General features: G+C 37.0%; 1 protein-coding gene and 1 pseudogene across 2 annotated transcripts in view; one reads left to right on the top strand and one right to left on the bottom strand.

Annotated features, from left to right (window-relative positions):
• KCNIP4 (potassium voltage-gated channel interacting protein 4) overlaps nucleotides 1–23079 on the top strand; it is a 1326525-nt gene that overhangs the window by 596024 nt on the left and 707422 nt on the right. The window lies entirely within an intron of this gene.
• LOC112447228 (uncharacterized) lies at nucleotides 8012–8111 on the bottom strand (annotated as a pseudogene).

Raw genomic sequence — 23079 nt, 5'->3', positions numbered from 1 at the left:
GAAGTTTTAGTTTAGAATAAATTCAAGAGAGTATGGAAGGAGAGGAACTGGACACAACAAATATAAACAATTCTACTGTAAAATAAAGGGTGGAGACTAAGGGTCTAAAGACTAAGTCTAAGGAGTCTTTGCTCTTTACTTGAAGCTTAACTGATCTGTTAGTCCTCAGTGGATAAAATCAGTCAGGGATTTTGGTATCACTGATGATGTGAACCACAAGTGCTAGGAAGGGAGAATTATTAAAGGCATCACTTTTCTCTCCTGGGGAAATCTCTGTAAGCCCTGGAGGATAAGGTATCCATAGCTGCCTCTAACTTGTCAGTTATAATCTCTCATTGGCAGGGCCTGGAGTTGAAGACAGTATTACAGAGAGTAATTTCTTGATCTCGGCAATAATGGAAAAGAAAAAAGTGGGGAGAGGGGCTAAAGATGAAAACCTGAGAGCAAGTAGACTTATAATCAGTTCAGTCGCGTCCAACTTTTTGTGACCCCATGAATTATAATACACAAAAGTAAAATATAAGTTAATGAGTGACGGAAAGTAAAACTTGTTTTGAGTATCTTACTTTTCTCTGTAGATATCTGTAGGTACTTCTTAAATGAAGTAATGAAGTTAAGTTGTCAGTAGATTAGATGTTCAATAAATATATCTTTTTCCAGGACCTCTGCACCTACATTCTCCCTCAGATCCTTTGTCTCCAGTATATCTGACAAAATATTTGAAATGAAGAGGAATGTGTGGTAGATTTGAAAGTCATCATAGAAGGATGAATGTTCATAACAGAAAGATAGAGAAGGGAAAACCAACTTGTTAGTAGCCCTTGATCTGTTTTTGTTTGGGGGGAGGGGATAACAAAAAAGATTCAGGGGAGTTATATAATTTATTTGCTCAAGTTCTGTGCTTTCTGATTCTCAGTGTATCATTCTTTTAATCAATTATACTGCAGTATGGAAAGTCCTGTGAATTAGATGGACTCTAGTGAATGGACAATGGGGAAAGGGAAATTGAGAAAGGCCTTGTAAACAAGGGCAGATGGAAGCCCCCGAAGCACTGAGAATAATTTAAATTTGATACAGAAGGTGACAGGCAGCCCTGGAGGTTTGAGAAATGGAAACATGCAGTCAAAACTATGAGCACGGAAGATTATTTTGACAGCCTTTGGTACTGATCTGAAATTTCATATTTTTAAAACAGTTTTTGAGGCCTTGGGGAATATATTTTATATCCCTTGATTAAAAAAAAATTTCTACTATTACATAAATTGCTATATATTCCAGGAATCAGACTCTTTGTTTTGATTTGTTTTGCTTTGTTTCAGAAGGTCATGCAATTGAGTTATGTGACTGATACTTATTAGCTTAAACCCAATCATCTCATTTGGCTCAGCATAATTTTCACAATATAGAAATGATTTGGGTATTTAGTCAAGTTAAATAGAGATGTATGATTCCATCAAGTTAATTATTAGCAAGAAAGAAAAAAATGAAAGTGTGATATTGTTTAAATTGCAGATGTGTTAATACAGAATAATTATGTTGACTGAAAATGAGCAGTTCCATCAGGCAGACACCGAATTTTTTTCCCCTACCAGAGTCAACACTGAATGTCTTTTAATACACCGGAAAATTACTGGGCAGATTTGAAATAACAAAGCAATCACTGCAGGCTTTGTTTGAAATTCCTCTACAGAATAAGACAAATAAAATGATTACAGTGATTTGAGTAGTTGGAATTTTATATATATTCACTTACAAAAACAGTATCCCAATTAGTTGACAATTGGTAGCTTCTGTTAGTTCCTGAAATGGTTTCTGCATTAAGATTATTGATCTGTACTTCTATTCAGGTTACCTGAGAGAAGGTTATTCTCATAATAATGAACACATGCAAAGGTTGTACTTATAAATATACCTATTTTACTATTTCAAATTTATGATCTAAATGTATTACCCATATAGGAAATTCTATCGCTTGTACTGTTAACCCTACTGCAACAATATTATGTTGAATATTAGTGAATTTGGAAGCTTTATTTTCTTCTACTCTAGTTGTCTTTTGTCTTGGCTAGGGTTCTGAATTTAATGCTTTCATTTTTCTCTGTAATTTCAGTAGAGAAATAAGTAAGTTCACTGGATTTTCCAAACTGAGTGTTTGAGAAGTCTAAGTGTGGATTCTAATTTTCTAAAGAGAAACATGTTAGAGTTAGAAGTAGTCAAGATACTTGCTTATAAAGTGAAATGGATGTACTGTGAAATGAATACCCTGTCACCAAGTCTATTAGATACATGCTCCCTCTCTAATGAAACACCAAAACAAATGCTCCCTTAATCAAGTAGACCTTAAATTCCTCTCATACCAAGAAGTTTGGAAGTAGTTTTGTGGATCAACCATGTTGAGCCATGATTTGGTATCTCTTATATCTTTTATTCATACTCACAAGACAAATGCCTCAAGTCCAGGCATAATATCCAAGCTCAAGGCAAGGAGAAGAAGGGGCACGTCAGCACTGAGCTTGTCAGTCCCATCTATCAGAAAGCACTAAATTTACCAGTAATCCCGCAGACTGCAGATTATACCCCATTGGCTCGAACTGTGTCACGTGACCATCCCAACCTGCAAGGGTGTCTGGGAAGATGTCATTTTCACAGTTTTTCTAGCAGAGGCAGGCAAGGAAGTGAGTTTGGGAATGAGCATTCCTTAATTAGTCAGCCAACCATGTCTGGGACAATTAGTGGATTAGATGAAAGAATTTCGAACCCAGGGTTTCATTGGTCTGCTATACCTAATTCTGTTTAAGATTCCTCTAGGACTTAAGAATAGATTTATTAATGCAGATATCAAGGGATATCTGCGAACATGGCCTTGAAGTAGTAGCTACTCCCCTACAAGATATAATAGCCACCAACAAGTCTAGGTCAGGTCAGGGTGCAGACTTCCCTCTTTTGGTTTCTTTCTCCTCTTTTGATCATTTCTAGTATTTCACATAACTTAGCTGTATCCCTGGAGTTCTCCTGAAACCATGTTTTTGTTTTAAAAAGCAACGTTCTCTAAGTTATAACCTCAAATGCGTATTTAAAATTAGCATAAACATGTGAAACACCTATAATTAATAAAATTCCTACATAAATGAACCCCAATTTGAACTTATATTATTTCCATGTCCACATTAGTTTAAATATCTACTTATGATATTTCACTAATAGTTTATAACTACCTTTCTCATTTTTTCATATAACCATCTAGGTCCTTTATGAAAATCCCCTGGTTTTTTTCATATACAATATTGGTAACTCAATTGTGCATATACCAGCTCACTCACATTTACAACTAGCCATTCTTCAAAACAGAAAGTACCCCCAAAAATATTTGAGTCATACTTTTGCACAGAAATTATTATATGCAATTTTTATGCTAAATGTTTTATAGAAATGACAAAAATTCTGCCTTGATTTAAGTTTAAAAAAATCATGTCTCTACACATTACATAAAGCTAACTTTACACTCACTTACTAAACAACAGCATATTACATAAAAGTATGTTTGGAATACTTAGAGAACTTTTGCTCGAGAAAAGAAATACTGCCTTCACCAGCACCAAAATGGCCTCGTCATATCTCCTTGGGCCTTATTTGAACTTTGAGGTGTAAGTAACCTGCTTTTGGCAGGTCATCTTCAATCAGAGGGCTAAACAGATAAGTTTAAGATAGAAAAACTTTGCTTTTAGGTGAACAAACACTTTGAAAATTTCTGGCAAGGAGCACTGTCTATTAAGAGCAGCCTGAGAGCAGAATGTTTCATCATCATAAAAAAGACTCTAGAAGCCTATTGTCAGATAACAGAGTTAACAAGTATGAACAAAAATAACAAGAGCATAAAATTTAATCAGTGCTCTTCTTCAGACCACTAACCAAACAAATACACACACACACAGAGCCATTTGTAAAATAAAAAGACATAAAAGCTTCAGTTTCATTTACTTCATGTTGACTAATCACGTTAGCCACAGAATCTTTAATTAAAAGAAGATTGAAAGTAATGAAAGCTTTATCAGCCCTTTTTGTTACAAAGGAGTTAGCATTTCTTTGCTGTCTTGCTAGCAACCCTATTGCTGAGAGTTTAGTTAAGCCACTTTGGAAGATCCACAATACCCTTATGTCCTTATGTATAGCCCTATAGCTGGAAACAGAAGGAAGTTAGGTTAATGGGAGCTGAAAGTGAAAGTGAAGTCGCTGAGTCTTGTCAGACTCTTTGAGACCCCATGGACTGTAGCCTATCAGGCTCCTCCTTCCATGGGATTCTCCAGGCTAGAGTACTGGAGTGCCATTTCCTTCTCCAGGGGATCTTCCTGATCCAGGGATTGAAGCCAGGTCTCCCGCATTCCAGGCAGACGCTTTAACCTCTGAGCCACCATCCACAATTACTGAGCCACAGGAAGTAGATTTAAGGTGGTGCTCCCCGAAATCCTAAAGGTTAAGCAAAACTGCTTCCAGGACTTAGGAGAAGGGAGAGAGAAACTAGGAAGAGGAACAACTGCCTGGTGAGTCCAAGGTTCCAGAATTCTTGCTTTTGAATTCCCTGGAGATCTCTTTTAGAACTGTGTTGTCTAATTTGGTTTCTATAAAAGATTTTGTTTGAAGAAAGTGTGTTTTGTTTTAAAATGTTTGTCTGTTGTTGAAAACAATTGTGCCAAGGGAAAACAGAAGAAAAGGAAAAAAAAGGCCTGAGAAACTATTGTGAGACATAGTGAAACCACCCATTATCCTATGCTTTATTTTAAAATACAAGAAAACATCACCTAAAAGAGAAAATTCAGTCCAGCAAGTTATGACTAAGCATCTCCACTGCCTAACACTAGTATGTTCAGGGAATGAGACAAAATAAGTAATTTATGAAGGGACTGAGGTAGGAAGAACAGTGTACTTAAATCGGAAATTTGGTTTTCTCTACTGACTGCACCTGAAGGATTGGAGGCCACAGTCACTTGTCTTAGAAGTGACTTGTCACAGTTACTGTTGAGCATCTGCTATGTGCCAGGTACTCTGCATGTCCTGAGGATTCAACAGTAAGTTAAATGTGATTGGGCTTCCCTTATGGCTCAGCTGGTAAAGAATCCGCCTGCAATGCAGGAGACCTGGGTTTGATCCTTGGGTTGGGAAGATCGCCTGGAGAAAGGAAAGGCTACCCACTCCAGTATTCTGGCCTGGAGAATTCAATGGACTACAGTCCATGGGGTTGCAAGGAGTCGGACACGACTGAATGACTTTCACTTTAAGTGTGATATCTGCTGTCCTGCCCCGAAAGAACTCACAGAACAGTAGTAGTCACTGAACAGTAAATCAGGAAACATTTATTAGGTACTTGTTCTGGGCCCAGCAATGTTCCAAGCACTTTTATAAGGATTAGTTTTTACATCTTCATGGCAATCTCACTAGGTACATAATATGTGGATTCCCATCTTATAGGTATAGAAATGAGGCATCTATCAGTTCTATAACTTGCCCTCAAAGTGCAGAGATGTCTCTGAGCTTAGTTCTTGGAATTCTTTTGTAAACTCTGAATGTAGTAGATCAAGAAGGAAATAGTAGTGGTTTTGTGAGTGCATTTTGGAAGCAGTGTTCTGTACAAGTGTGAGTAATTGTTAAATCAAGGAAAGATAAATGAATTAAAAGTTCAATAAGTCATGAGCCCATGCACCACAGCTACCGAAGCCCATGTGCCCTAAAGCCTGTGCTCCACAAAAAGAGAAACCACCACAATGCGAAGCCAACACACCACAGCTAGAAAGTAGCCCCCACTCACCACAACAAGAGAAGTCCCCACACAGCAACAAAGGCCCAGCACCGCCAAAACTAAAGAATACAATCTTTTAAAAGTTAAATAAGTCACAACTGGAAGTGTTTCCCTCACCCAAAATGTAAAGATGCAAAGAAATACAGGGTTATTAAGAAGAACCACCCCTGGCTTCTAGAATATAAGTAATTTCTTATGAAGTATTCCTGAGCCATCAGAGTCCATCCTGGATTAAATACTGGTAGAAAGGAAATTAACAGCTGGGTATTTCTCAGGCCCTGACTATGTAAATCTCATCCTCCCAGCCAGCAAGACAATCCAGATGTAGCTGCATACGATTTTCATGACATCGAGTTCACCTGTGCCAAGGAAGAAGTGGAGCTGGGTATCAGCAAGGAAACTACCCCTTTGAGGTAGAGGGTGAAAATGTACTATCCAAATGGTTTCACTTATGTTCTAGAAACAAGCCACTGGGCATTGTCGAGATCCAGTAGCAAAAAGATGCTTGAGGGCTAGGCCTTTCCCGTTTCTGCTTGAGTCTAGATTTTGTCCCGCTATTGCATCTAAAATCTGTTCTAGTCAAAGCCTATTTGCAGAAATTGTGTTTGTAAATAGAAGCAGATTAGAATAACTTAAAGGTCAATGGCAAAGCTGAAGTATTTCCAGTGTTAAACACAGAACTCAAAAGAAGACATCCTCCATAATAATGTGCCTGAAAGCATCTGAGGTTAGAAATTGGGTTTAATTTCGCTAGTGGGGGAGGAGAAAAATCTTGTCCGTATTTGTGATTGTGGTATAGCTTCTAGAAAATGTGCCCTTTGTTACAACATGAAAACAGACATTTTAGAAATTTGCTATCCACTGTCACTCTTCAATTAACTTCTATTCATTCTGCCAGCAAGAAATTGTGTTCAGCCCGTTAAAAATAGGAGGCTTCCTTTTCTATCCCCTTTGCCATTATTGATATTGTTAATCATTTTAATTAGTGGCTTCCCATGATTCCAATCAAGGCCAATTAGACTCAAACCCGATAAACAATGAAGAGGTGAAAACAGCACCTCAAAACATGGATTAATCTCACCAGTACAAAGTGGAAGGAGCTGCACTTTAAATTGCTTCTATTCACCTCTAAACAATGGCATTTCCTGGTCCTACTGACTATACTGGCATTAGGTAGCTTATGTGAAATGTAATCTATAGTCATACCTTTCAAAGATTTTTACCCTCTATGCTGCTTCGGACAGCATTTGTGTTTGTCCAGGTATTCTCCATCATGCCCTGGTTTAGAGTTTTCTACACCAGCTACCAAATCAGTTTAAATTTCTTGCACTTTCCTTTTCCACCTCCCCTTCTGTGTGCCTATTTTCCTGCCTTTCTCTGCCCTTACAAAAATCCATTCTCCATTAGCAAAGAATAATTCCCATTCCCAGTGATATTATAGAAAAGTGACCGTGCTAGTCGTTCAGTCGTGTCTGACTCTTTGCAACCCCATGGACTGTAGCCTCTGTCCATGAAATTCTCCAGGCAAGAATACCAGAGTGGGTAGCCATTCCGTTCTCCAGGGGATCTTTCCAACCCAGGGATCAAGCCAAGGGTCTCCCGCATTGCAGGCTTGTTTTTTACCATCTGAGCCACCAGGGAAGCCTGATATTATAGAAGTTCAATATATATAGTTTCAGGCAACCACAATATATTTATCCGGATATAGTGTTAAATTATTTTCATAAGATACTTTTAATTCCCTCAACAATTCTATGACATCATTATTACTGTTAGCCCCATTTTACGGATGATAAAACTGAGATTTCAGGAATATAAGTAACTTTAATAAGCCAGAAAAAGTTAGACTCAGGATGTAAACTCAGTTCTATATTGTTCTAGAGCTCAAGCATGAACTCTTATGTTCAGACTTGCGCTGGTCTATACTTAAAAACAGAATCAGGACAGTCAGTTGGAAAATGTCCAAACACTAAAACTTTTGGAAAATGTCCAAACACTAAAATTTTACCATTAATCTTTCTTAGAATGGCTACAGTGAATAGTATTGTGTTTTTTTTTTTTTAATAAAAATTGCATCACCTAATCCAACCCATCCTCACTTCTCTGACCATATTGCCAAGTGACATAGTACACACCATCTTTTAGACAAGCCAAGGAAATTTTATCAGTACTCTAAGGTCTACACAGTAGACAGTTTTTTTAAAGTATAGTTGATTTACAAAAACTTTGGAATGCTCCGTGAATCTGTGTGTCACCCTTGTATAGGGGCCATGCTAATCTCTTTATCATTCCAATTTTGGTATATCTGCTAGCGAAGCAAGCACAACAGTAAGCAATTTTTATCCCTTGGAAACTATTCAGACATAACATGGGCATGTATCTTATCACTTCAAAACTTCATGATTCCTCTGTTTTAAATGTGTGACAGGAAACAGCCTAAAAAGCAAAGCTGAATTTGGATCATGGTTGTAATATTTACTGTCTGAGGTGTCTTAGCCTTCCTCAGTGATCAACTGCAAAGAAATAGAGGAAAACAAGAGAATGGGAAAGACTAGAGATCTCTTCAAGAAAATTAGAGATACCTAGGGAACATTTCACGCAAAGATGGGCTCGATAAAGGACAGAAATGGTATGGACCTAACAGCAGCAGAAGATATTAAGAAGAGGTGGCAAGAATACACAGAAGAACTGTACAAAAAAGATTTTCATGACCCAGATAACCACGATGGTGTGGTCACTCACCTAGAGCCAGACATCCTGGAATGTGAAGTCAAATGGGCCTTAGAAAGCACCACTATGAACAAAGCTAGTGGAGGTGATGGAATTTCAGCTGAGCTATTTCAAATCCTGAAAGATGATGCTGTGAAAGTGCTGCACTCAATATGCCAGCAAATTTAGAAAACTCAGCAGTGGCCACAGGACTGAAAAAGTCAGTTTTCATTCCAATCCCAAAAAAAAGGCAATGCCAAAGAGTGCTCAAACTACCACACAATTGAACTCATCTCACATGCTAGTAAAGTAATGCTCAAAGTTCTCCAAGCCAGGCTTCAGCAATACGTGAATCGTGAACTTCCAAATGTTCAAGCTGGTTTTAGAAAAGGCAGAGGAACCAGAGATCAAATTGCCAACATCCGCTGGATCATGGAAAAAGTAAGAGTTCCAGAAGAACATCTATTTCTGCTTTATCGACTATGCTAAAGCCTTTCACTGTGTAGATCACAATAAACTGTGGAACATTCTGAAAGAGATGGGAATACCAGACCACCTGACCTGCCTCTTGAGAAACCTTATATGCAGGTCAGGAAGCAACAGTTAGAACTGGACATGGAACAAAAGACTGGTTCCAAATAGGAAAAGGAGTACGTCAAGGCTGTATATTGTCACCCTGCTTATTTAACTTCTATGCAGAGTACATCATGAGAAACGCTGGGCTGGAAGAAGCACAAGCTGGAATCAAGATTGCCAGGAGAAATATCAATAACCTCAGATATGCAGATGACACCACCCTTATGGCAGAAAGTGAAGAGGAACTCAAAAGCCTCTTGATGAAAGTGAAAGAGGAGAGTGAAAGAGTTGGCTTAAAGCTCGACATTCAGAAAACTAAGTGATCTTAGTTGGCATCCGGACCCATCACTTCATGGCAAATAGATGGGGAAACAGTGGAAACAGTGTCAGACTTTATTTTTCTGGGCTCCAAAATCACTGCAGATGGTGATTGCAGCCATGAAATTAAAAGACACTTACTCCTTAGAAGGAAAGTTATGACTAACCTAGATAGCATATTAAAAAGCAGGATATTACTTTGCCAACAAAGGTCCATCTAGTCAAGGCTATGGTTTTTCCTGTGGTCATGTATGGATGTTAGAGTTGGACTGTAAAGAAAGCTGAGCACCGAAGAATTGATGCTTTTGAACTGTGGTATTGGAGAAGACTCTTGAGAGTCCCTTGGACTGCAAGGAGATCCAACCAGTCCATTCTAAAGAAAATCAGTCCTGGGTGTTCATTGTAAGGACTGATGCTGAAGCTGAAACTCTAATACTTTGGCTACCTGATGTGAAGAGTTGACTCATTGGAAAAGACCCTGATGCTGAGAGGGATTGGAGGCAGGAGGAGAAGGGGACGACAGAGGATGAGATGGCTGGATGGCATCACTGACTCGATGGACGTGGGTCTGAGTGAACTCCGGGAGTTGGTGATGGACAGGGAGGCCTGGCGTGCTGCAATTCATGGGTTGCAAAGAGTCGGACATGACTGAGCAACTGAACTGAACTGAGGTGTCTTAAGCAGGTTACTTACCTTTTCTGAGTTTAAGGCCTTTGGGATATAGAAATAATAAAAATGAGTGAATTTAACCCAGAAAATGGCAAATATAAAATTTACCTTGCATTTAAAAAAAATTTTTAAAGAATCAACTGAAATATATTTCTAAATGTGCCTGACCTGTAACTGTTTCTTAATAAATGGTGGTATTAATTATTATCATTTATGTGTCTCACATAATGTGTAAAGCATATAATGATATTTTTATACAGAAGCAGGTGGACAGTAGGTTTCAGTTAGGCAGAGTATCCAGACATAGTATGCTGCTGCTGCTAAGTCACTTTAGTCGTGTCCGACTCTGTGCAACCCCAGAGATGGCAGCCCACAAGGCTCCCCAGCCCCTGGGACTCTCCAGGCAAGGACATAGTATAGCCTGTAACAAAAATCCAACCAAAAAGACTCCGATTAGAAAGGAAATTGATTGTAGTAGAGCATTAATCTGGTTACTGGAGATAAAGTAGAAGGCTGAGCTTGATTGAAAAGAGCAAGGTAATTAAGACAGCAATTACTAACACTCAAAAGCATTTGTATCAGTCAGCTATTGCCACTATAATGCTGAAAAACAACTCCAAAATACAATGCTTACAAGAATAATTATTCTCACACTCATTTTGTCTTATCTAAAATGGGCTCAGCTATATCTCTGCTTCATAATGTGGGTCAGCCTATCTTGCCTAAAGACTGAAGATTCAGTTTAGATCCATTCCATGAATTTTTGTTCTGATGCTCAGGCTGAAAAGGTAACAGTTTTTAGAGAATGTTTTCTTTTTCATAGGAAATCACTAAGTCATAACAGGAAAAGCTCATTTATACAGGTACATTTTAAGCTTCAACTTTCATCAGATCTTCTAATATCTAGTTTGGCTAAAGCAAATTACATGGTTTCATATAGTGAGTTATATTCAACTCACCATCAGACAATAAATAATATGGACAGACAATTTTATTACAGGGGAATGAAAAACTACAATCAGTAAATTAATCTAACATACAAAACTGAGAAATTGCTAAACCTTTCAGCTATTCATCCAGAGATTCTCCTGCCTGCTTTGCAGACTTGTTCTAGAATTTAGACCTGAAACTTCAGACTGGTTTGGGAGTTGTCAATTCTGGAAACTGGATGAAAATTACATGAGTAAAAGAACAAATCAGCCTGATTGTGACTGTGGTTGAAGTCTTTGACCTGATCCATGTAATTTTCTGTTTGTGGTATGCCCCACTCTCAAATGCTTTGCTTTGGTTCTTAAGGTTTCATTTGTTTGCTTTTATCAAGGATGCTGGTACACATTAATAGAGCTATTGATTACGTATCTATTTGCTTTCCTAATTTGTTTTCTCCAGGAATTTCATGTCTAACTATTTATTTTCTATTTCTTGAGTTGCATTTGTACAGAATGCAGAAAAAGCCAGTTGCTTCACCACTGTCCTGGGCTTTTTCCCAACTGATTAATTTGAACAGTGATAATGAAGATTCGATAAGATTTTATCTCCTTGTTTTGTGCTTATGAATTGATGTGCTCTTTAGAGCTTTAAAATATCATCCCTTGATATACATTTACAGTGCATATCTTCCCCCAAAATCAATATATGTGGAATCAATTCTGATTTAAGTGTTTTTCAGGTACCATTATGTTTGTTAAATTGAGATGTTTTCTTATGGTCAAAGCATGAGAAGCAACTTAGACTAAATTTTGTTGGGAACTTCTGCTGGCTCTCGGGAGAAATGACTGTGATTATTTCATTGTGTAGCTTGAGCCTAATCTAGACTTCTTCTGAGTTTGCTTAGAGTTATGCAGTCTCACCTGGCATAATGCCTTCATATAGTTTTCTCCAGCAGTAACTGAGGACAATCTCCCTGCTTTCAGATTTCTGTGCTCCTTTATTATAAATATATGTATGTAATAAACATCCAACCAGTCCATCCTAAAGGAAATCAGTCCTGAATATTCATTGGAAGGACCGATGCTGAAGCTGAAATGCCAATACTTTGGCCACCTGATGCGAAGAACTGACTCATTTGAAAAGCCCCTGATGCTGGGAAAGATTGAAGGCAGGGGGAGAAAGGGACGACAGAGGATGAGATGGTGGATGGCATCACCAACTCAATGGACATGAGTTTGAGTAAGCTCCGGGAGTTGGTGATGGACAGGGAAGCCTGGCATGCTGCAGTCCATGGGGTTGCAAAGAGTTGGACATGACTGAGTGACTGAACTGAACTGAAACATGGGCTTCTCAGGTGGCTCAGAGGTAAAGAATCTGCCTGCCAATGCAGAAGGCCAGGAGACGGGGGTTCAATCCCTGAATCAGGAAGGTTTCCTGGAGAAGGAAATGGCAACCAACTCCAGTATTCTTGCCTGGAAAATCCCATAGACAGAGGGACATGGTGGACTACAGTACATGGGGTAGCAAAGAATCTGACACAACTTAGCAACTAAACAAAATATGTGTGTGTGTGTGTGTGTGTGTGTGTGTACACTTTTATATCACTGTGAATGAATTATGAATATTCTTTTATCTCAGTTCCCTAATTAACTTATGAGAATAATATGGTAGGTACAAAGCATTTATTCATATGTGCCCAGTACTTACAGTAAAATAACATTTTATGAAATGACTGTTATGGTGCACCCAAAACCACAATGAATAAACTTTATATGATCAAGAATTCAAACATTAGTCACACTATTTTTGTCTATAAGTTTTCCTATTGTATTTCTTACTACTCTGAGAAAGTGGCTTGTAGGCACTAATCTGTCCTAGCAGCTTATAGTTCAATTTTTAATTATGTTAATCAAATGAACATATACAAAATATTAATCTATCTTGAGATTTGATCTCTAGTTAAAGCATTCCCCTATATTTTCTTGAACATTTCCATTCTGTATCATCTTTGTGATGATTCTTGCTCTGTACTTCTCTGGGACTCTATCACTCTTTCCTGGTTGCTGAGTAGCATACAGTACATAATCTATAACAAAATTACCTTTAGGGACCAGCTATGAATTCATATATGTCTGAATATCATTTTTTGACATCTTATGAGTGCATTTCAATATCATTGTATAGTACATATACATTCAAAACCTTTAGTCTGGGAAAAATCAGAGTCAAAGCAAACCAGAGAACTGGTACTCTCTGGTTGGTACTATGGGGTTAAAAAGATCAGTATTTCATCCATATCCTCTTGTATTTATTATTTGTTTCTAATTTTACACTTTAGTGATTGGAATATTCTAAGATAGATCTTTCATTTATTTAGAATTTTATTTTTTGTTCTGCACTCAACTTTTTACTGAATTTTTCATAGTTCTCTTTGATATTCTTCTGCATCTTCTTACATACAGTTCTGAATTCTTTGCCCTTCCTTTCTTTGAATTTATTGGGTATCGTGGCTCTTATCCTCTGTTCTTTATTTTATTAAAGAGATGCTCATGGAAAGTTGACAACAATCTGCCTCATCCTTCACATTTCCTTACATCTAATGAGGTTGTTCTTGTAAGAAGTAAACACCAGAAGCACATTCCATTCCATCTTTTACATTGCTTTGATGCTTTGTTTAAATTTATTCTGTAAATAATATCTTAAATCAATGCCTTTCTTTTGAAGGTCTTTGAATCTATTTGGAATAGCATGACTATTTTTATCTTTGACTCCACTTATATTTCATGATCCAATTTAGAAGCAGTATGGTGTATTATAAAGAGCTGGATATACTCAGTCTAAGGTTTTGAATCCTAGGTCAGCCACTTAACTATGTGACCTTGGGTAACTTGCCTTCTAGTTTCTTTTGCATTGCCTTTAACCCTCACAGGCTGTTGTGAGGATAAAGAAAAATACCTGACAAATGGTATACCCTTTGTAAACAATGGTTAAATGATGCTCACATCTGCTTGAAAGATACTCAGAAAATTCTGAGTCATTACCCACAGAATTAATCTGGGGTAAATTGATTTAATTGATGCTCTCTTTAACGTCTTTGCACTATGCTGCTAATGATGATGTGGCACGCTTCCCTGAAAGTAAAAGCAAGACCTCCTTCATACCATGCTGATCTCTTTCTATTTCCATAATAGAATATTGCTGATAGCCTTTTCCCTATTGAGCTCTTCTGGATACCTTCCCTTTAAAGAAAAGCCATTCATAAGAGCCTTTACCACTTTGAAATATTTGTGCAAATCATTAAAATATATGCTACTAAGGATGCATTGTGATGCAAGAAGTGGCTACTATGAAGTCATTTTTACTTAAGTTCATTAGGATAAAACATGTTTCAAAAGGGAGATAATTTGTACTAAGTAAAAAAGGAAGCCTGAAAGGAGAGATGAGAAAAGCAGAAAAAAAGAAAAGAAAAAGTTAACTCTACCAAGACTTACTGAGAGCAAATTCTGTGCAGGATGCTGTTTTAGGTTTGTTAGTGGTACCAAAGTGTTTCAGGACTGTCAAGAATGACAATTTTTGTCAGGAGAAAGTCTCATTGAAATGGAAGTTCCTTTCCTAGCCCTCATAGTGACTGAAAAAGGATGGCTGTTGAGTGCATTTTGGGTTGAATGAATGATAGATCAAATGGAAAAGGCTTAATCAGTGTTACTTTGGAGGTAGCTGGATTGGAAGAAATGTTAGAAATATTGTTTTGTTAAGAAGAATGGTCAAATAATAAGAGATATGAATTTTTTAAAAATATTTTTTTCCAGTTTGTGGGTTAAGCAAATAAATTTATAGAATTATAAATGATCAAAATAAAAAAGGGATCTTAGCAGTGATTCTAGTCTACCTTATTTCAGAGGCTGAGTTTAAATTCATGCTAGAAAATGCGTGCTTTAATTCCCACCATTTCTACCTTTTATCTTGGCCAATTAGCCAGCAGACATTTAAGGCATTTACCACTTTACATGATACTTAGATGCTGTCAGTTTGAATTATTTTTATAGGGATCTCATGTGTAAATTGTCTAAATAATACTGTGGATTCCACGATGGCTTCCTTCTACCACTAAATATAATTATGAGTTTCATTTGTTCATGTCAGCTATGGTGGTTTTTGAGGCTACAGGCTGATTTTAATGCTGGGCAAAGTAAGCATAAGTTACATGAATTCTCCTGATGAAAAAATATCAACTTTTATTTCATTGACGTTTATGCCTTATCTCACTGTAACTTATTAGTATCACAGTGGCCTAATGTCGCTATTGGACAACTATGTGACTGGCAAAATAGAATATTACACTTAAAAAGGAATGTACACAAGTAAAATCAGAACCCTCTGGTATATCCGCTTTAAAAATGATATTACAATGCCCTTCTCTGATTCAGAAGCAGTAGCATGAGAAAATAATAGAGACAGCCCTGTGCTTGTAATTGTTTTGGACACCCATTTGTCTGAGTCCTACACATAGAAAGCCTCACTCAAACACTTCCCAGCACCAGTCTCTTGCCGTAGCTTACCATATCCATTACTGCTCAAGCATGGTAACCAATTTACCATGAAAATGGAAAATTATTATTATTCCCCATACCTTAGTTTGTTTTATACTTACATTAGAATGAGAATTAACGTTGGCTATGGCTAGTGTCAGGCTGTAAGTTTCCTAAAGAATTTCAAACTCTTTGTTGAAAATTCTTTCCTGTTTCTGTCCTTCCTGGATAATTCTTATCCACATAAGGACAAGACTTAGCTTACTCCTAGTGCATTCACCTTCCTCTTCAGTTCAATTGCTCAGTCGTGTCCAACTCTGCGACCCCATGGACTGCAGCACACCAGGCTTCCCTGTCTATCACCAGCTCTTGGAGCTTACCCAAACTCATGTCCATTGAGTCGATGATAACATCCAACCATCTCATCCTCTGTCATCCCCTTCTCCTGCCTTCAATCTTTCCCAGAATCAGGGTGTTTTCTAATGAGTCAGTTCTATGCATCAGGTGGCCAAAGTATTGGAGTTTCAGCTTCAACATCAGTCCTTCCAATGAACACTCAGGATTTATTTCCTTTAGGATGGACTGGTTGGATCTCCTTGCTGTACAAGGGACTCTCTAGTTCCTTATAAACCCTAAAGTAACATTTCCCCAGCCATATGCCTCAGGATTTCCAGGAATCTTTATTTTGGTGAACCTGCAGTTGATTTTTTACAGACACCAGATTTGAGAACCGTTGCTCTTCAGTGAGACTTCCCTTGAATTACTCTTATTCAAAGCTTGGACTCCAGCTAAAGACTAAGCTTGTTGCCCTGCAGAGAATCCCCTAGAAATTCCTGATGACTGTACTCTCTTGTTAGACTGCTGTACTCCTCAACTGAGGAGAACCACAGAGGAGGCACACTGTAGGGAAGGCTGTGTTTTGCTTCACTGATGTTTGCCAAGCATAGGTTTTCTAATTGCCCACATGGTAGCAATGTAAATGTCCATTGACAGATGAATGGATAAAAAAAGAAGTGGTATATTTACATAGTGAAATACTACTCAGTCATAAAAAAAGAATGAAGTAATGCCATTCATGATACTGAGCAGGGCCCTGTGGAGCTCCTGGGCACAAGCTTGTGTCTCCTATTTCTTTGATGACAGAAAATAGCCCTCATTCAGCCTCTGTGACCTTCCCTGAGTTCCAATGACAGATTCAACAGTTGTTAATTAGGGAAGAGGGGGGACGTGAGACCAGGGGGAAATAGTCAAGAGAAACAGTAGTGCAGCCTTGGGACAAGGTCCTGGTTCCCCATCGATGGATACACACAACAATACCTTTGAGTTATTTTGCAGACAAACACCCTCCCAGGTGGGAGAAGTTAACAATTAACAATGGTAGGCTGCCCATAAGCACATAGACCCCAGACCAGATGGACCTGAAGGTCGGTGATGCAGACTCCTACTTAGCTCACCACCAATCCATCAGAAGAATGTCCACGAGCTGATCAGGCCCTCTTTGAACAATTTCTATAAAATTTCTCACTATCTTCTTCGAATTGGGACACATGGTTCTGAAGGCATTAGCCTGCTGTGGCCCCCTTTGGCTGACAAAGTAATAAAGCTACCCGTTTCTGCCTCACCCAAAACTCTTGTCTCCGAGATTTAATTTGGCACCGGAGGAGCTGAGCTTTCAGCATCAATTCTGGCACTCCAGATGGGAAGTGTGTCTCTTCAGATACACAGCATATGTGTTTTCTCAGACAATTCAGAGTGTTAGACAAGAACCCATTTTCAGCCCTAAAAGGGGCTCCCCTTCCTGCAACATTCAAAACAACATTGATGGATTTAGAGATTATCATACTAAGTGAAGTAAACCAGACAGAGAAAGACAAATATATGGGTTACAGGTGGAATCTAAAAAATATGATACAAATGAACTTATATACAAGACTGACACAGACCTACAAACATAGAAAACAAAACTTAGGATTATCAAAGGGGAAAGTGGGGTGAAATGGGATAAATTATGAGTTTGGGATTAACATATACACACTACTATATATAAAATAGATAATCAACAATAGATAACACAGGGAACTATACTCAATATTTTATAATAACCTATAAGAGAAGAGAACTTGAAAAATATATACAATTGAATCACTGCTGTACAATGAAATTGACACAACTTTTAAAATCAACTATACTTTGATAAAAAATAAAACTGAAAAAAAAATCACTGAGAAAGTTGCTAAGAGAGAGACCTTAAAAGCGTGAAAGTGTTAGTCACTCAGTATTTACATGTGGTGATGGATGATAACTTATTGTGGTAATCATTTTGCAATATAAACATAAATCAAATCATTATGTTGTACATTGAAAACTAATATGATGTTATCTGTCAGTTTTATCTCCATTTCTTAAGAAGCCACTAAATAATTATTTACTGAAAATATGGAATTAATGAATTGAAGATAAAAACCTTAAACTTTTTGTTCAGTTTTATCCTCTGTGCCTAAAGCATTGCCTGACCCAGGTAAGGCTTCCCAGGTGTCTCATAGTAGGTACTCAGTAAACATTTGTTAAATCAGTAAATGTCAAGTACAACTATTCCAGGGAAATAAACTCTGTCTTTACCTAAAATTTCCTCATGGGCATACTTGTTTCCTAGCATAAAGTCCTTATATTAAGGCCCACTTTTCTTAGTCTGGCTTCTAAGCCAGACATTTTCTTAGCTACTGGAAATTTCAACCCCAGTTTAGGAAAACCCTAATCCCTAAGCAAAAAAAGAGTTGGTCTTGCTCTCAGAATGAATTAGACTGCATTTGTGAGAACACAAAGATAATGATCAATATGAAAGGTATTAAGGATGTAACTTGATGTAAAACATATTGAGGAAAAAAGAAAAAATGAATTTAAATGCTCAATTAAAATGTTTCTTTTTTTAAAAATACTTTGGATTTTACAGAAAATAAACCCAGTTCATGTCTTAAAGTATGTTGATTTATTTTTATCAAATGATATGTTTTTTCCATATATTAACCAAAAGGATTTGCATTTTAAAATAACTCATAGGAAATTCATAAAAATAAACAAAAAAAAAGAGTCTGTTCTAAAAGAATAATACAACAATGAGTATTTCTAGACTTTTAAAATCTTGTCATACACTTTTCTTTCTGTGCTAGTCTAAATATTTGACTACTTCTTCCAAGAATGAAGTACAGACTTTTAATAGCTTTATTAATGGGTAATTTATATATAATATGATTAAGTCATTTTAAGTGTATAATACTTTTCATTAAATTTATAAAGGTGTGCAACCATTAAAACCATCTGATTTTAGAACATTTCCATCATACTCAAGAGATCACTAGTGTCCATTTGCAATCTCTTGTCTTCACTGCTGGGCCAACACTGACAACCCTTAAAATATTTTCTGTCTTTGCTTTTTCTAGAGATTTAATATATATTGAATCACACAACATGTATCTTTTATGCCTATTTACTTCACTTAGCATAATGTTTTGGAAGTTCATCCATGCTTTATCATGTATTAATACTGCATGTTTTAAAAATTGAGTGGTATTTCCATACACTGCCTTCAATATATATTAACATGAAATACATCACTAAAGGCAAATGTGTTTTAACTAAATTCTAGTTTTTAATGTAATTTATGTCATAACTTCTGAAATAATTATAGTAAATGTTAATAATCCATAAATTATATATGCATAAAATCTGAATATACGGCAAAACCTTCCTAAATCTTGTGTATTTATTTTATCCATTCATAATTAATTCCTTAAATATTACTTTAAAAAATATTACTGTTACTTAAATTCTCCTCTGAACTTAATACACATAAACACTTCTGATATGAGTGATAGAAAGATATGGATGAGTTAAGTTTTATCTTACTAACTCATATAAAGCAAAAAGAAACTGCAGTGTTATTATCACAGAAGTTTTACTTGTCTCTTGACAAGACAGACTAATGATAGTGCTTAACTGAGAAATGATGGCCTGGAAAAATTAGCCATTTTTTAATCCTATAACATTGAACTTACACTTATGTTAGAAAAAGGAAGCATTTTATGTAAATTCATTTTATTTCGTTAATAATGTAAAAGAGTTAGAGCAAGACAGAGAAAAGGCCAGATATAATCAGAATCCTTCAAAGGTCAAGTGAAAACACATTGCTGAGGATTCTTATATTTCATTTATCTCTCCTGAGTTTTCATTCTTCTCTTATTCAGTATCTCTTTCCACATTTAAAAATTTTTTATGTCTCATCTTAGACCTGGATAAATTTCTCTTTTATATTTTACCAACAAATCAAAACAAAGAAACTTTGTTATGAAAGGCAGAGTATTTATGAAGAGTAGTTAAAAAATAAGAGATCCTATGCACATTTGAGGGCTAGATCTAGTCTATCCAGCTTTTGTGTCCCCTAAAATATGGTACTGGGTATCCTATCTGGAATACATGCAATGTTGACAAATTAAAAATTATGCAATAGGGGAAAAATGGAAAATCTATAATATCCTAATGTTCTATTTTTTTTTTTTACATACTTGTGTTTCTCTCTTATATTTTAGAAATCTTAGGTGAATTTTTAGCAGAAATTTGTGAGATGGGTCTAAAAAAGAAACTTCCTTCACTATTTTTACTGAATATCTACTATAATTAAATAATCCAAATGTAGAGACTCCACTCCTTTCCTTATGCAAAAGATAAATGTACTTTTACATATCCCTTTACCTGTCTTCCATCCAGCTTTGGCAAAGCAAGGAAGCACTGAATAAAAAAAACCAAAAAACAAAAAAACACAAATCCCATGGCTCAAATATAGGATGCTATACATTCAAATAAAGTGCAAAGCTAACAGCATAACTTTAGTCTGTGAAACTTAAAAAAAAAATCAATCAGGTCAAAAATGTGATTTGGACATGAAGTGCAGGGATGGAAAAGTGTACAGAAAGAGTGATGTGGGAAACAGTTAAGGAAACATATTAGAAATTAATCACTAAATTAGCATTACCAAGTTACTTTGTCATTCAACACATGTTTACAAAAGGTCTTTTCTTTGGTGGTAGGCACAGTGTTAAATATGCAAGGAAAAAAGTGAGGCATAGAGCCATAGCTTCTGTAAGTTGAGCAAAATGAAAATTTAGAAACTACATACAACTGAGTTCATATTGTTTTCACTTGGTGCATTAACCCCAAGGGGGAAAAATAACTTAATTTCCTGTATCTCTCCTACATAGCTTCTCTTTTGATAGCAGGTGACTCTAATTCTTCTTTTGGTCTTATGGGACCTTCTCTTAAATCCTGCCAATTCTCTCCAAACTTTGGCTTATAATAAAACATTATTATAAAAATATACTGGAGAAATTAAAAAAAAAAAAAAAACCTTCCCATAATTTCAGTACCATGGCTTTCATGATTGTGTTCAGGCTCTGAGCTTCAAATTAGTGTTTGTAAAACCAAAAATTTCATTTTATGCCTTCTAGTCTTACCTATAGGATTAACCTCTCTGTTTATGATGGAGGTTAGGTTCAAAGAATTGATACTATTATATGGTCTTTCACAGGGTCTGTCAGAGACTACCCAAGCTACACAAATAACACAATGTAAAGAGTGATACAGTATTAAAAATCTTCCAACAAACAAAAGCCCAGGATCAGATGGTTTCATAGGCAAATTCTATCAAATGTTTAGAGAAGAGCTAACATCTATCCTTCTCATGAAAGTGAAAAGTGAAAGTGAAAGTCACTCAGTCGTGTCCGACTCTTTGCAACCCCATGGACTATAGAGTCCATGGTATTCTCCAGGCCAAAATACTGGGGTGGGTAGCCATTCCCTTCTCCAGGGGATCTTCCCAACCCAGGGATAAAACCCAGGTCTCTTGCATTACAGGCAGATTTTTTTACCAGCTGAGCCACAAGGGAAGCCCATATAGTCTTCCAAAAAATTGCAGAGGGAGGTACTCTCCCAAACTCACTCTTTGAGGCCACCATCACCCTGATACCAAAACCAGACAAAGATAGGACAGAAAAAGAAAATTATAGGACAATATTACTGACAAACATAGATGCAACATTCCTCAACAAAACACTGACAAGTATAATCCAACAACATGTTAAAAGGATCATGCACCATGATTAAGTGGGGTCATCCTTATGGCAGAAAGTGAAGAGGAACTAAAAAGCCTCTTGATGAAAGTGAAAATGGAGAGTGAAAAAGTTGGCTTAAAGCTCAACATTCAGAAAATGAAGATCATGGCATCCGGTCCCATCACTTCACAGGAAATAGATGGGGAAACAGTGGCTGACTTTATTTTTTGGGCTCCAAAATCACTGCAGATGGTGACTACAGCCATGAAATTAAAAGACACTTACTCCTTGGAAGAAAAGTTATGATCAAGCTAGATAGCATTTTCAAAAGCAGAGACATTACTTTGCCAACAAAGGTTCGTCTAGTCAAGGCTATGGTTTTTCCAGTGGTCATGTATGGATGTGAGAGTTGGACTGTAAAGAAGGCTGAGTGCCGAAGAATGGATGCTTTTGAACTGTGGTGTTGGAGAAGACTCTTGAGAGTCCCTTGGAGTGCAAGGAGATCCAACTGGTCCATTCTGAAGGAGATCAGCCCTGGGATTTCTGTGGAAGGAATGATGCTAAAGCTGAAACTCCAGTACTTTGGCCACCTCATGTGAAGAGCTGACTCATTGGAAAAGACTCTGATGCTGGGAGGGATTGGGGGCAGGAGGAGAAGGGGACAACAGAGGATGAGATGGCTGGATGGCATCACTGACTCTATGGATGTGAGTCTGAGTGAGTTGGTGATGGACAGGGAGGCCTGGCATGCTGCGATTCACGGGGTCGCAAAGAGTCGGACACGACTGAGCGACTGAACTGAACTGAACCTAGGGATCCAAGGATTCTTCAATATACGCAAATCAATCAGTGTGATACACGATATTAACAAATTGAAGGATTAAAACCATATGGTAATCTCAGTAGATGCATAAAAAGCTTTTGACAAAATTCAACATCCATTTATGATAGAAAAAGAAGAAACTCTCCAGAAAGTGGGAATGGAGGGAACATACTTCAACATGTTGTGTGTGTGTTAGTCACTCAGTAGTGACCTACTCCTTGCAATCCCATAGACTGTAGCCTTCCAGGCTCCTCTGTCCATGGAATTATCCAGGCAGGAATACTGGAGTGGGTTGCCATTTCCTTCTCCATACCTCAACATAGTAAAGGTATATTTATTGACATATGACAAACCTATAGCAAACATTATTATCAATGGTGAAAAAGTTAAAGCATTCCCTCTAAGATCAGGAAAAAGACAAGGATGCACACCCTTGTCACTATTATTCAACACAGTTGTGCAAGTCCTAGCCATGACGATCAGAGAAGAAATAAAATGAATCCAGATTGGAAAATAATATGTAAAACTATCATTGTTTGCAGCTGGCAAGATACTATAGATAGACAATCCTAAAGATGCCACCAGAAAACTACTAGAGCTAATTAATGAATTCAATAAAGTTGTAGTATAGTA

The sequence above is a fragment of the Bos taurus genome, chromosome 6 (assembly GCF_002263795.3).
Source record: "Bos taurus isolate L1 Dominette 01449 registration number 42190680 breed Hereford chromosome 6, ARS-UCD2.0, whole genome shotgun sequence".
In the NCBI taxonomy this organism is placed as follows: domain Eukaryota; kingdom Metazoa; phylum Chordata; class Mammalia; order Artiodactyla; family Bovidae; genus Bos; species Bos taurus.
Note: the sequence above shows the minus strand (reverse complement) of the source record. Positions and strands in the feature narration are given on the sequence as shown.